This window comes from Chiloscyllium plagiosum, chromosome 2 (genome assembly GCF_004010195.1).
Source record: "Chiloscyllium plagiosum isolate BGI_BamShark_2017 chromosome 2, ASM401019v2, whole genome shotgun sequence".
In the NCBI taxonomy this organism is placed as follows: Eukaryota; Metazoa; Chordata; class Chondrichthyes; order Orectolobiformes; family Hemiscylliidae; genus Chiloscyllium; species Chiloscyllium plagiosum.
The window spans coordinates 40,349,470-40,361,835 of NC_057711.1; positions in this window are offsets into that span (position 1 = coordinate 40,349,470).

The following is a 12,366-nucleotide window of genomic DNA, read 5'->3' on the forward strand; positions in this document are numbered from 1 at the left end:
TTCAGGAAACATCTCTGGTCTACATGCACCAAACAACCCCAATGCCCTGTGGACACCCACTTCAACTCCCCATCATACTCCCCCAAGGACATGCAAATCCTGGCTCTCCTCCACTGTCAAATCAAAGGCACCCACCAACTGGAGGAAGAACACCTTATCTTCTGCCTCTGGACCCTACAACCACACATGTCAACATTGACTTCACCAGTTTCCAAATCTCCCCACCCACCACCTCATCCCAGATCCAACCCTCCAACTCGGCACCGCCCTCTTGACCTGATAATGAAGGGCTTATGCCTGAAATGTTGACTCTCCTGCTCCTCAGATGCTGCCTGACCTGCTGTGCATTTTTCAGCACCACACTTTTTGATTCTAACATTCCAGCATCTGCAGTCCTCACTTTCTCCTAGCTACTTTCTCAAGCAACTTTATATGATTCCTCTCTGGATCTAAAACTGTCCTTAATTTCTTTTGTTAACCATGGTTAAGCCTTTTTACTGTTGTGCTTTTGCACCACAAAGAAAAACGTAACTGTTTAAATGTATGCATTCTTCCTTAAATATTAATCATTGTCTATCTACTGTCATGCCTTTAATGAGGTTACCCAATTCAAACCTCATACTTTTGTAGATGCCTATCTCAATGAAGAATTCTATCATGTTATTCTTCTCTTCTCTGCAGGACTTCACACAAGATTATTCATTAACCCATTCTCATTACAGAATAAAAAATCAGTTTATTGGTTTAAAAAGTCACCTTGTACATCGTCCAAGAACTCTTCTGCCAGTGTATTAATGCTAATGCAGTCTGCCCAATCTAAGTGTAGATTTAAGTCAACCATGATTACTGTAACACCCTTGTTACATGCATTTCTAATTTCCCATTTAATACTATCCTTACTACTACCGTTTGAACACATATGGACAGACACACTGATTTTTTTCCTGCCCATTGTTGATTCTTAGCTCCACCCACACTGATTCTACTCATAGATTTTCCAAGCCAATATCATTTCTAATTCTGACACTGATTATATTCTTTACTAACAATGCTACTTCATCTCCATTTCCTCTTTGCCTGTGATTCCTAACATTGAATATGCTGAATATTCACTTCTGCCCTGATCATCTTGCAGCCATAAGTGCAATTACATACCCGTATCCAGTTATTTGTACTGTTAATCCATCCAACTTGTTGCAAAAGCTCTATGAATTCTGATACAATACCTTGTCTATTTAACCCTTTTAGATTTTTATTGGACTATTGTCTTATATGTTGCTAAGCTTTGTTTCCCCTGCCTTCCAATTTTGTTTTCTACTTTTCGATTTATTTTTATTATTTCGAACCAAGTTCCTTTCTTGTATCTTCTTGATCAGACTCCCATCCTTCTACCACTCTATTTCCTTCCACAGAGTACTAATGAATTTCCTTGAGAGGATGTTGATCCCAGACCTGTTGGTGAATAATCTGCCCACTTTGTACATGTGTTGCTGGAAAAGCGCTTTTCCAGCAACACATTTTCAGCTCTGATCTCCAGCATCTGCAGCCCTCACTTTCCCACTTTGTACATGTTCTATCTCCCGCAGAATCTGTCCTAATACCTCAGAAACCTAAATCCCTGCCTTCTATACTATCTCTCTAGCCATCTAGTTTATTCTTCAATTCCTAACCTTGCTGGCAGGTGGGACTGGAAGTAATCCTGAGATGACTATTTTTGTCATCCTACTTTCTGATTCATTTCCTTGCTCCCAATATTTTGCTTGCAGAACCTCATCCTATTTATACCCAGGTCATAAGTACCCCATGGACCACAACCTCTGACTCTTAGCCCTCTTACTTCAAGAACACCCTGCAATCATAGTCATAGTCAGAGTTGGTCCAACTTGTCAATGCCAACCAGTTGTCTTAAAGTAATCTTGTCCTATTGGCCAGCACTTGGTCCATATCCCTCTAAACTCTTCCTATTCATATACCCATCCAGTTGCCTTTTAAATGTTGTAATTGTACCAGCCTCCACCACTTCCTCTGGCAACTCGTTCCATACACTCACCACCCTTTGTGTGAAAAAGTTACCCGTTAGGTCCCTGTTATATGTTGGCCCTCTCATCTTAAAGCTATGCATTCTAGTTTTAGACTCCCGTACCCTGGGAAAACAACTTTGGCTATTCCCCCAATCCATGTCCCTCATGATTTTATAAGCCACAATCAGATTGCCCCTCAGATTCCAATGCTCCATATAGCCTCTGCCTCTTGAGCGTCTCCCTATAGCTCAAATTCTCCAATCCAGGCAATACCATTGTAAATCCTTTCAAGTTCAGCAGATTTTTCCTTTAGCAGGAAGACCAGAATTGAAGCAGTATTCCAAAAATGGCCTAACCAATACCCTGTACAGCTGCAGCATGATGTTCTAACTCCTATATTCAATGCACTACCAATAAAGGCAAGTGTACTAAATGCCTTCTTCACTACCCTATCACATTTATCTACATTAAACTCCATCTGCCACTCCTCAGCCCATTGGTCCATCTGATCAAGGTCCCATTATACTCTGAGATAACGTTCTTCATTGTCCACTACAACAACAATTTTGGTGCCTTCTCAAACTTACTAACCATTCCTCCTGTAGATTATTTATATAAATGACAAAAAGCAGTGGATCCAGCACCAATCCTCACAGTACACAACTGGTCATAGGTCTTTGGATCGAAAAACAGCCCTCTGTCTCTTGCCCGCAAGCCAATTTTGTATCCAAATGGCTAGCTCTCCCTAGATTCCATGTGATCTAACTTTGCTAACCAGTCTCCTATGCGGAATCTTACAGTGAAATCATTTACGTGGGAACAAGGAAGCAAGATACCATCTTGGTGTCATATTTACAGCTGCAGAAAGCTCTACCTATTCTCATTACAGGAAGATCCCTCATCACTCATGCTGTTTCGCTTTTTCTTCTCCTCCATTTCCATCTCAGCCTTTTTGGTGCCACTGACTTGAATTTTGCAGCATGACCTTGAGAAATCATCTTCCCCACTATTGCAAACCATTTGTTGAAGGTATACCAACAATGTCGTTAGGAGGGAATTGCAGGATTTTGATCCAGCGACACTGAAAGAACTGCACTATGTTTCCAAGTCAAGATGTTGAGTGCCATGGAGAAAACTTGCAAGAGGCATTGTTCCTATGTATCTGCTACCCTTGTCCTTCAAGATGATGGCGATTATATGCTTGGAAGGTGCTGTCTCAGGAGTCTTGTTGAATTTCTACAGTACATCTTGTAAGATGGTCTATACAGCTGCCCCTGAGTGTTGGTGGTGGACGGGATAGTTATTTATGGATGTGGTACCAATCAAATGAGTTACTTTATTCTAGATAGTGACAAGCTTCTTGGGCATTGTTGGAGCTACACTCAATATAAAGAGCTTTTGGTTAGATTTCTTATTGTTGGAGATATTCATTACCACACATTTGTGTGGCTTCAATGTAACTTGCCATATCAGTCCAATCTTGGATATTGTCCAGGTCTTCTGTATTTGGACATGATTGTTTCAGTACCTCAGTGTTGCGAGTGGTGCTGAATATTATGCAATGATCTGTGAACATTCAATCTTCTGACCTTAAGAAGGAGGGAAGGCTATTGATGAAGGAGCTGAAGAGGTTTGAGCCTTCAACAAGCACAACCATCTTCTTTTGTGCCAGCTATGAATCTAACCATTGAAGAGATTTCCCTGATTTCCATTGACTTCAGTTTTACACTGGCTCCTTGATGCTACACTTTGTCAAACATGGGCTTGATCTTAAAGGCAATTGTTCTCACTACACCTCTGGAATTCAGCTGTTTTGTCTTCATTTGAATCAAGCTTGTAATGAACTGAGTGATGGTAGCAGGGTATTTCTGGAGTAGGCTGAGATGGATCATCTCCCTGGCAGTTCTGGATGAAGATTGTTCCAAATGCTTCAGCCTTGTCTCTTACATTGACGTGCTGGTTTCCCCATCCATTCAGGATTAGGATATTTATAGAGCTACCTCTTCAAGTGACTTGTTTAATCGTCTACCACCATTCATGACTGGATGTGGCAGGATTGCAGAGCTTAGATCTGATACATTGTTTGCAGCATCCTTAGCCTTGTCTATTATATGCTGCTTATGCTGTTTGGCATGCAAGTAGTCCTGTTTTGTTGCTTCTTCAAGTTGGCACCCTATTTTTAGTTACACCTGATTCTGATCCTGGATGTCCTCTTCATTGAACCAGGGTGGATTTCCTGGCTTGATGATAATGGTAGAGTGGGGTATATACCAGGCCTTGAGGTTGCAGTTTGCATTGAAATACAATTTTGCTACTGGTGACAGTCCACAACTTCTCATGGATGCCCAGTCTGGAGTTGCTCAATCAGTTTGAAGCCTATTCCATTTAACACAATGCTAGTTCATTGCCTCATGATGGAGGTTATTCTCAATGTGAAGCTGGGATGTCATGTCCACAAGGACACTGATACTGTCATCGACAGATACATGTGTGGCAGGTAGATTGATGAGGATGAGATTGGGTTTGTTTTTCCTTCTTGGTTCCTTCACCATCTACTGTGGACCCAGTCTCACAACTATGTCCTTAAGGACGCGAACAGCTTGGTCAGTAATGCTGCTGTGGAAGCACTCTTGAAGTTCCCCCATTCAATTTATTTTCTGTGCCTTTACCACACAAGTATTTTCTCCATGGAGAAGAACTGGTTCATTAGCTGAGGGTGGGCAATATATATATAATAAGTGAAAGGTTTCCTTGTCTAAGCTGGATGTCGTGCCATGACACTTAACAGGGTCCAGAGTCAATATTGGAGACTTTCACGGCAAGATTCAGGACTTTGCATAACAAAATATGCTAAAAGCTACCAGAGTTCTCCTACAAACCATGAAATATTATGGAATCAGCAATATTTTAATACTTTGTATCTTGTGATTGGATGCACACACTTCTTAATACATTTACAGTTGAGTTTGAGGATATTTTGTGTTAGTGGCAATAGTTACAGATGAAATCATCATGTAATTTTGAATACCATTACAATGGCGAGTTTGTGAGTTACTTTGTAGGATTATGAAAGATGGAGTGCTTCACCATTAAGTACATTGTAAATCTGTGCAAAATTAGTAATACCAAAAACAAGAGCTTGCATTTTATATTGCACGTTTAACATAGTAAATGTGCCAATGAAGTTCACAATAGCATTTTCAAACAAAATCTGACACCAGGCCAGATAATTGGTAGGTTTGAAGGATGATTTTAAAGAAGGAAAGGGAAGTAGAGTGACACAGGGAGCAAATTCCAGAACTTGAGACCTTGGAAGCTGAAGGCATAGGCACCAATGTTGTAATTGGGGATGTCTCAGGGCCCAGAACTGGAAGGGTATAACATCTGAAGGGTTTTCAGGATAGATGATGTTGCAGTGAAAGGGAGGGGTCAAGCCATGAAAGAATTTTAAAAACAAGCATTGCTTAACCGGGAGCCAATCAAAGTCAGCAAGCATAAGAAAATTGGGCAAGTGGGGTTTGGTGCAGGATTGTATGTTTGCAGACATGCTTTTCATGATCTAAACCTTATGATGAGTTGAAAATGTGAGTATGTCCAGGAATACATTAGAGATAGTCAAATCGAGAGCTAACAAAAGAAAACAAAGGCACAATGCAGCTGTAGGCAATGGACTGAGACAAAGTCAGGGTTTTGGCGATGCTGCTGAAATGGAGAAAACTGATATTTGAATTGGTACACAGAAGCAGACATGCACTGAGAAATTGCCGTGTTTTTGCAATGTGATAGTAATTATTTTCACTTCATATGTGTGAAAGGTCCCAGGTTCAAAACCGAGCAGAGAGATTATCCATGAAGTGTGGGTGAGAAGTTGTGATCAGAGATTCATAGATTCATCAGATAGTCAAATACAAGTAAAATGCTTGCAAAATTGCAAATGGTCTGGTTCAGTCTTATAAAAGCTGGAGATTTGAAATAAAAACAAAAAAAGCACTGGAAAAACTCAATTCTGAAAAACAGTCATGTTAGTCTTGAAATGTTAATTTTGTTTCTCTCTCTACAGACGTTAAAAATTACACAATGCCAAGTTATAGTCTAACAGGTTTATTTGGAAGAACTAGCTTTTGGAGTGCTGCTCCTTCACCAAGTAGCCAGTGAGGCAGGATCATAAGACACAAAATTTATAGCACAAGACCATAGTGTCATGCAATTGATATGATATATGGAACAAACCTAGATTGCTGTTAAGTCTTTCATCTTTTAGAATGGGTTGCAGGTTTTGATTCTTTAAAATGTAAATCCCAGAACTTCTTTCAAGTCACATTCTTGAGATAACTAAAGGTTTTATAAGAAAAAGGTGACATCTCCGCTCAGACAATGCATTAAAGGTTTGAGGTTAGAGTCTGTCTGTATTCCAACCTTGAGTCAGACTGGCTCTATTTCCAAAGTAGGAATTTATAAAATGTCACATGGATTGGTTGCCACCACTGACTGTCTGAAGATTGTGTGCTTTTTGTGAAAAATAGAATGTATCTGCAAATATAATTCTGCAAATGCGATTCACCCCATAGACTTATATGTGTGTTAGCACGCATGTGAGGGAAAGAGAAAGATATAGAAAGATAGAGAGAGAGAGAGACAGAGACAGAGACAGAGTGTGTGCGTGTTTATGTGTGTGTATGTGTGTATGTGAGAGAGAGTGTGAGTGTGTGCATTTGTGTGTGTGCATGTGAAGTACGTGCATGTGTGTGCATGCTTGGTAGAGTGCGTGCGTATGTGTGATGGAGTATAAGCCTGTGCATGTGTATGAGAGAGGGTCTGCGTGAGTGTGTGAGTATGTAAGGGTATTGCCAGATGTTGTCAGACCTGTTGAGTCTCTTCAGCATGTTTTGCTTTTATTTTCATTAACCCTTCAGTAACTGCTGGCATAAAGAATGGAGTCATTGTCTAGAGATAAGAATTTGCAGTGTATGTTTGGAATTAATTTAAATTTGAAGAGAACAGTAAAAGAAGAAGTATTATGGTGCACATTTATCTTCAATATACTATTTTCGTAATGGCGAGATTAAAAGAAAGGAACAAACATAGAAACATAGAAAATGGGACCCTGCTCCACCATTCTACCATTGCTGATCATCCAACTCAGTACTCTGTTCCCTCTTTTACCCCATTACCACTTCACCCCTTTAGACTTAAGAACAATATTTATCTTGAAAATATTCAACATTTTCACCTCAACTACTTTCTTTGGCAGAGGATTCCACAGTCTCGGCACTCTCTGGCTGAAGAAATTTCTCCTCATGTCAGTCCTAAATGGCCTACTCCATATCCTTAAATTATGACTCCTGGTTCTGGACTCCCCAGTCAATGGGAACATCCTTCCTGCACTTACCCTGTCCAGTCTTGTTAGGTCTAAGATAAAACCCTTCCTCATTCTTTTAAGACTCCAGTGTGTATAGATCTAACCAATCCAATCTTTCTTCATACATCAATCATGCCATCAGGAATCAGTCGGATAAATTTTCATTGAGTCTCAAACTGCACACAATAATCCAGATATGGGTCACTGTTAGTCCCTGTCCCTACCCCTGTACTTGAATCCTTTCACTATGAAGGCCAACATATCATATGCCTTCTTCACCGCCTGCTGCACATGCATGTTTACTTTCAGACACCTGCTGTACAAGGACATCTAGTCACACCTCTCCCTTTGCCAATCTAATGATAATAGATAATAATCTACATACCTGTTTTTGCTACCAAAGTGAATAAACTCAAAATTCTCCACATTATATTTCATCTCCATGCTGTTGCCCACTCTCTTAACTTATCCAAATCACACTGAAGCATCTTTGTATCCTCCTCACAGTTCAACCTCCTATTCAGAAACACTTGCATTTTTCACAATCACTGGCCATCTAAAGCACTTTACATCAATGAAAGAGTTTTGAAGTGAATGCACCATTATACTGCAGGAAACAAGGCAGCTAATTTACACACATTATAACACTACTAAAATAAACCATATAATAATGGCCTCCTACAACTGAAAATAGAAGAATCTTTATTTTCCATCTCATAGTTATAGGCTCAAACCTAGTAGTTAATCAGTCACTCATAAACCCATGCTATGTCTTAGATGAACTTGGCCAATTCTTGGGGGTTAAAGCTCTTTGGCATGCATTGAAAGATTAGATTAGATTAGATTAGATTACCCATACCCCTACATTTACCCCTTACCTAACACTAGGGGCAATTTAGCATGGTCAATTCACCTAACCTGCACATCTTTGGACTGTGGGAGGAAACCGGAGCACCCGGAGGAAACCCACGCAGACACAGGGAGAACGTGCAAACTCCACACAGTCAGTTGCCTGAGGCGGGAATTGAACCCGGGTCTCTGGCGCTGTGAGGCAGCAGTGCTAACCACTGTGCCACCGTGCCGCCCACAAAGGCACATAAATGCAAGTCATCCTTTCTTGCAAACGTCATGAAATAATACAGCTTCAACGGGATTCTTCTTTACTATAGCAGAATGTTTTTGCCTGCATGTGTTCTGTCATTTTATACAATTTATACAGCAACACTTTGCCAGATTAATCAATTTGTATTAAAAGTTCACTTATTTTTATTTCTCAATCGACAGTATCCTCTTATAGTCCCAAGAGAATCACAGAATTATGCAAGCCTTCTGGTCCAGAGATGGGGATACTATCACTGCACCACAAGAGTCCTCCACTTAGATCTTATTTTTCTTTTTCATATTCAGAAGTGTTCTTACTGACATCCGAATGCTTTGTTTTCCATCACCAAATCATCCATAGTATTTTTTCACTTATTAAACACTATCAGTACAATACCCATGTTTTCCAATTTACTAATTTATATTCAAATACAAACCATCAAAAATGAGGAAGAGATAGGGAGAGAGGGGAGGGAAGTAAATCGAAATAGAGTTGGAAGATGATATAAAACACTCTCTTGCCTGTGGCGTCCACCTCTTTCTAAATGCATCAAGAATATTGGTGGGCACTGTATACTCCCTCTCCAAGGCCACCAGGCATGAATGTAGCGAATGAAGATGGGCAGACACTTGACAACTACAGCCCGCTGCCTGGACCTGTTAATAGCCAACTTGGCTAGGGTCAGGAGCAAACCTGTGAGGAGGTCCTCTGACTTGCCAATACCTTGTCTACATTGAAAGTCCAAAGTCAGGAGTGTGGGACTGAATTGCAACTAAAAGCACACCAAAACACTTTTCAAATAATTTAAAAAATGGTGCAATCACCCCCAACCACAGGGTGCACTGACTCCACAGCACTGCAAGACAAATAGTTGCGTTGCTCGTCTGTGAACTGCCTTAAGCTGTGATTACACAGGACTGCTGCCTGCAGCATCCTCCATCCCAGGTCCTCCACCCCTGGGGGAAAATGGGAGGACTACTATGTGGGAACTCCTCTACTGGGGACCCACACTGCCCAATGGCTGATTAGACTTTTTTTCTTAATTAACCTATTAGACTTTCACACATGGCCATTTACTTGAAGCGCCTGAATATGCTTTCCGCGTAAACTGCTGACACGTATTGCAGGTCTGACATTGATGTAGCATACTGCTGGAAATTTGCACCACTTAATTTCACAGTCGAGAAGAGGAGAATTGGAAGTGACATATAAGTAAGGTGAGTTGGGGCTTAATGGAACATGATTGCATGGAAATAAAGTAGTTACTGCTCGATGGCAAGATTCTGGTTCACCATTTAAGGGTTGGTGGAAAATCAGGAAATTTTTCTCAACATCAAAAATCTGATTGCTTTCATTCTCACCTTTCCCACCATTACTGATGTCACACTGAGGAGGGGAGAGTTTCACTCTGTTTTAATTAAAGTGTGGTATAGCTGCATGGTAAGAAGTATTTACATTTTTTTGGCAGACTTAGGTGTTTAAAAACAGGGAAGCTGTTTTACTTCTCATCTGGTAGTAACAAATGCATTAAATCAACTGAGCTACTCTTCTTGATTCACACTTAGGTTCATTTGATGTTTTGTTCTCTTTCTCCACCTCAAAAGCAGGCAAGTACTAATTTAGCAAGTTTGCCATTTTCCATGTTAATTTTACCCATATCTATCTTTAATGGACATACTTTGCACATTCCAATTTTTTGCTCTTCATATATTTAGATGCATTTACTGTTCATTTTGATATTCTTATATATTTATTCATTTTGCCTTTTTTTAATCTTGCGAATATTTTCCCTGTCACTTTGTTTTTTGTTTGCAGCTCCCCAGTTTGCTAGATTTTCACTTTTCTGTTATGTAAACCCTTTCTTTTGGCCTGTCACTGTGCTGAGTGTTTTGAAGTAGCTAGTGATATTGCAATATTAGGTGATGTGAATATCAATCTTGGTATTTAGCAGATGCTGTTCAGGGTGGAAGAACTGGGACATATGTCAGACATGACTATTAATTGCAGGAGAGCATGGATTGTTCAGTTGAAGTGAATGAATGATTTTATTACCAAATATATTTTACAGTGAAAAATACACTAAAATACCGTCAAAAGCTTCCATTGTCACCATGATCCAGTGTTATTTTGAATATTTGGATATTGTGATACTTGAAAGGATTCAGAAAAGAATTACAAGGATGTTGCTAGGGTTGGAGGCTTTGAGATATAAGGAAAGGTTGAATAGGCTGGGGCTGTTTTCCCTGGAGCATCAGAAGCTGCAGGGTGACCTTATAGAGGTTTAGAAAATCGTGAGGGGCATGGATAGGTTAAATAGACAAAGTCTTTTCCCGGGTTGGGGAAATCCAGAATGAGAGGGAACAAATTTAGGGTGATATGGGAGAGATTTAAAAGGGACCAAAGGACAACGTTTTCACACAGATAGTGATGCGTGTATGGAATGAACTGCCAGAGGAAGTGGTGGAGGCTGGTACAATTACAGCATTTGAAAGGCATCTGGATAAATATATGAATAAGAAGGGTTGAGAGGGATATGGGCCAAATGCTGGCAAATAGAACTAGATTAATTTCGGATATCTCATCGGCATGGATAAGTAACAGTGAAGGGTCTGTTTCTGTTCTGTCATCTCCATGACTTTATGATTGTAAGAAATAATTTAAAAAGAGTCTATACCCTTCTGCCACCACTTCATTGCCACAAATGCAGGACCCAATCATCATCGAAGTCGCCACTCCTCAGGTGCTATCTTTCATCACTCGGCCTACCTTGCCAATGTTGTCTGCTCTGATGTGGCAGCCAATGCTGGGTCCCATGCTTGCCCCTCTGCCAACTGCCTCCTAAAAGCCGTGGCCAGACTCAACAGCCACCTTGTTGTCCTCTGCCAGAATCCTCCTCCTGGCTTGCCTGCTGCTTCTCTGTGTCAATGAACTGCAGTTGAACAGCCACGATCCAGGCAATTGTTGGAGTTCTGTTTTTCCTTGTCATTTCCTATGCCATTAATGTTATCTCCTCATATGGCGTAACATGTTTTCATAGATGGTTGCAAGTGTTGGCCCCGTTGCAGAGCAAAGAGAGTCCTCAGGGTTTGGGTGCATGATTCCTTGAAATTTGCGTCACAATTGGATAGGGTGGTTAAGAAGGCATTTAGCATGCCTGCCTTCATTGCTCAGACTGTTGAGTATAGAGGTTGAGATGTTATATTGAAGTTGTACAGGATGTTGGTGAGGTCTCTTCTGGAGTTCAGTGTCCAGTTCTGGTCTTCCTGTTACAGGGAAGATATTACTAAGCTGGAGAGGGTTCAGAAGAGATTTACTTGGATGTTGCCAGGAATGGAGGGCTTGAGTTATAAAAATAGGCTGGATAGGCTTGGATGTTTTTCACTATAGAGCAGGAGGTGGAGAGGTGACCATACAAAATAATGAGGGGTATAGATAAGGTGAATGGCAAGTGTCTTTTCCATTGGGGGCATATTTTTAAGATGAGAGGGGAAAGATTTAAAAAAAGACATGAGGGGAAGTTTTTTTTACACAGAGAATGGTTCATGTGTGGAATGAACTTCCAGAGGAAGTGATGGATACAGTTCAGTTACAATGTTTAAGAGACATTTAAGTAAGTACATGAGTAAGAAATGTTTGGGGGGATATGAACAAAGCTGAAAATGTGTTGCTGGAAAAGTGCAGCAGGTCAGGCAGCATCCAAGGAGCAGGAGAATCGATGTTTCGGGCATGAGTCCTTCTTTAGGAAGGGCTCCTGCTCCTTGGATGCTGCCTGACCTGCTGCACTTTTCCAGCAACATTTTCAGCTCTGATCTCCAGCATCTGCAGTCCTCACTTTCTCCTACGGGATATGAACCAAGTACAGGCAGGTGGGACTAGTTTAGTTT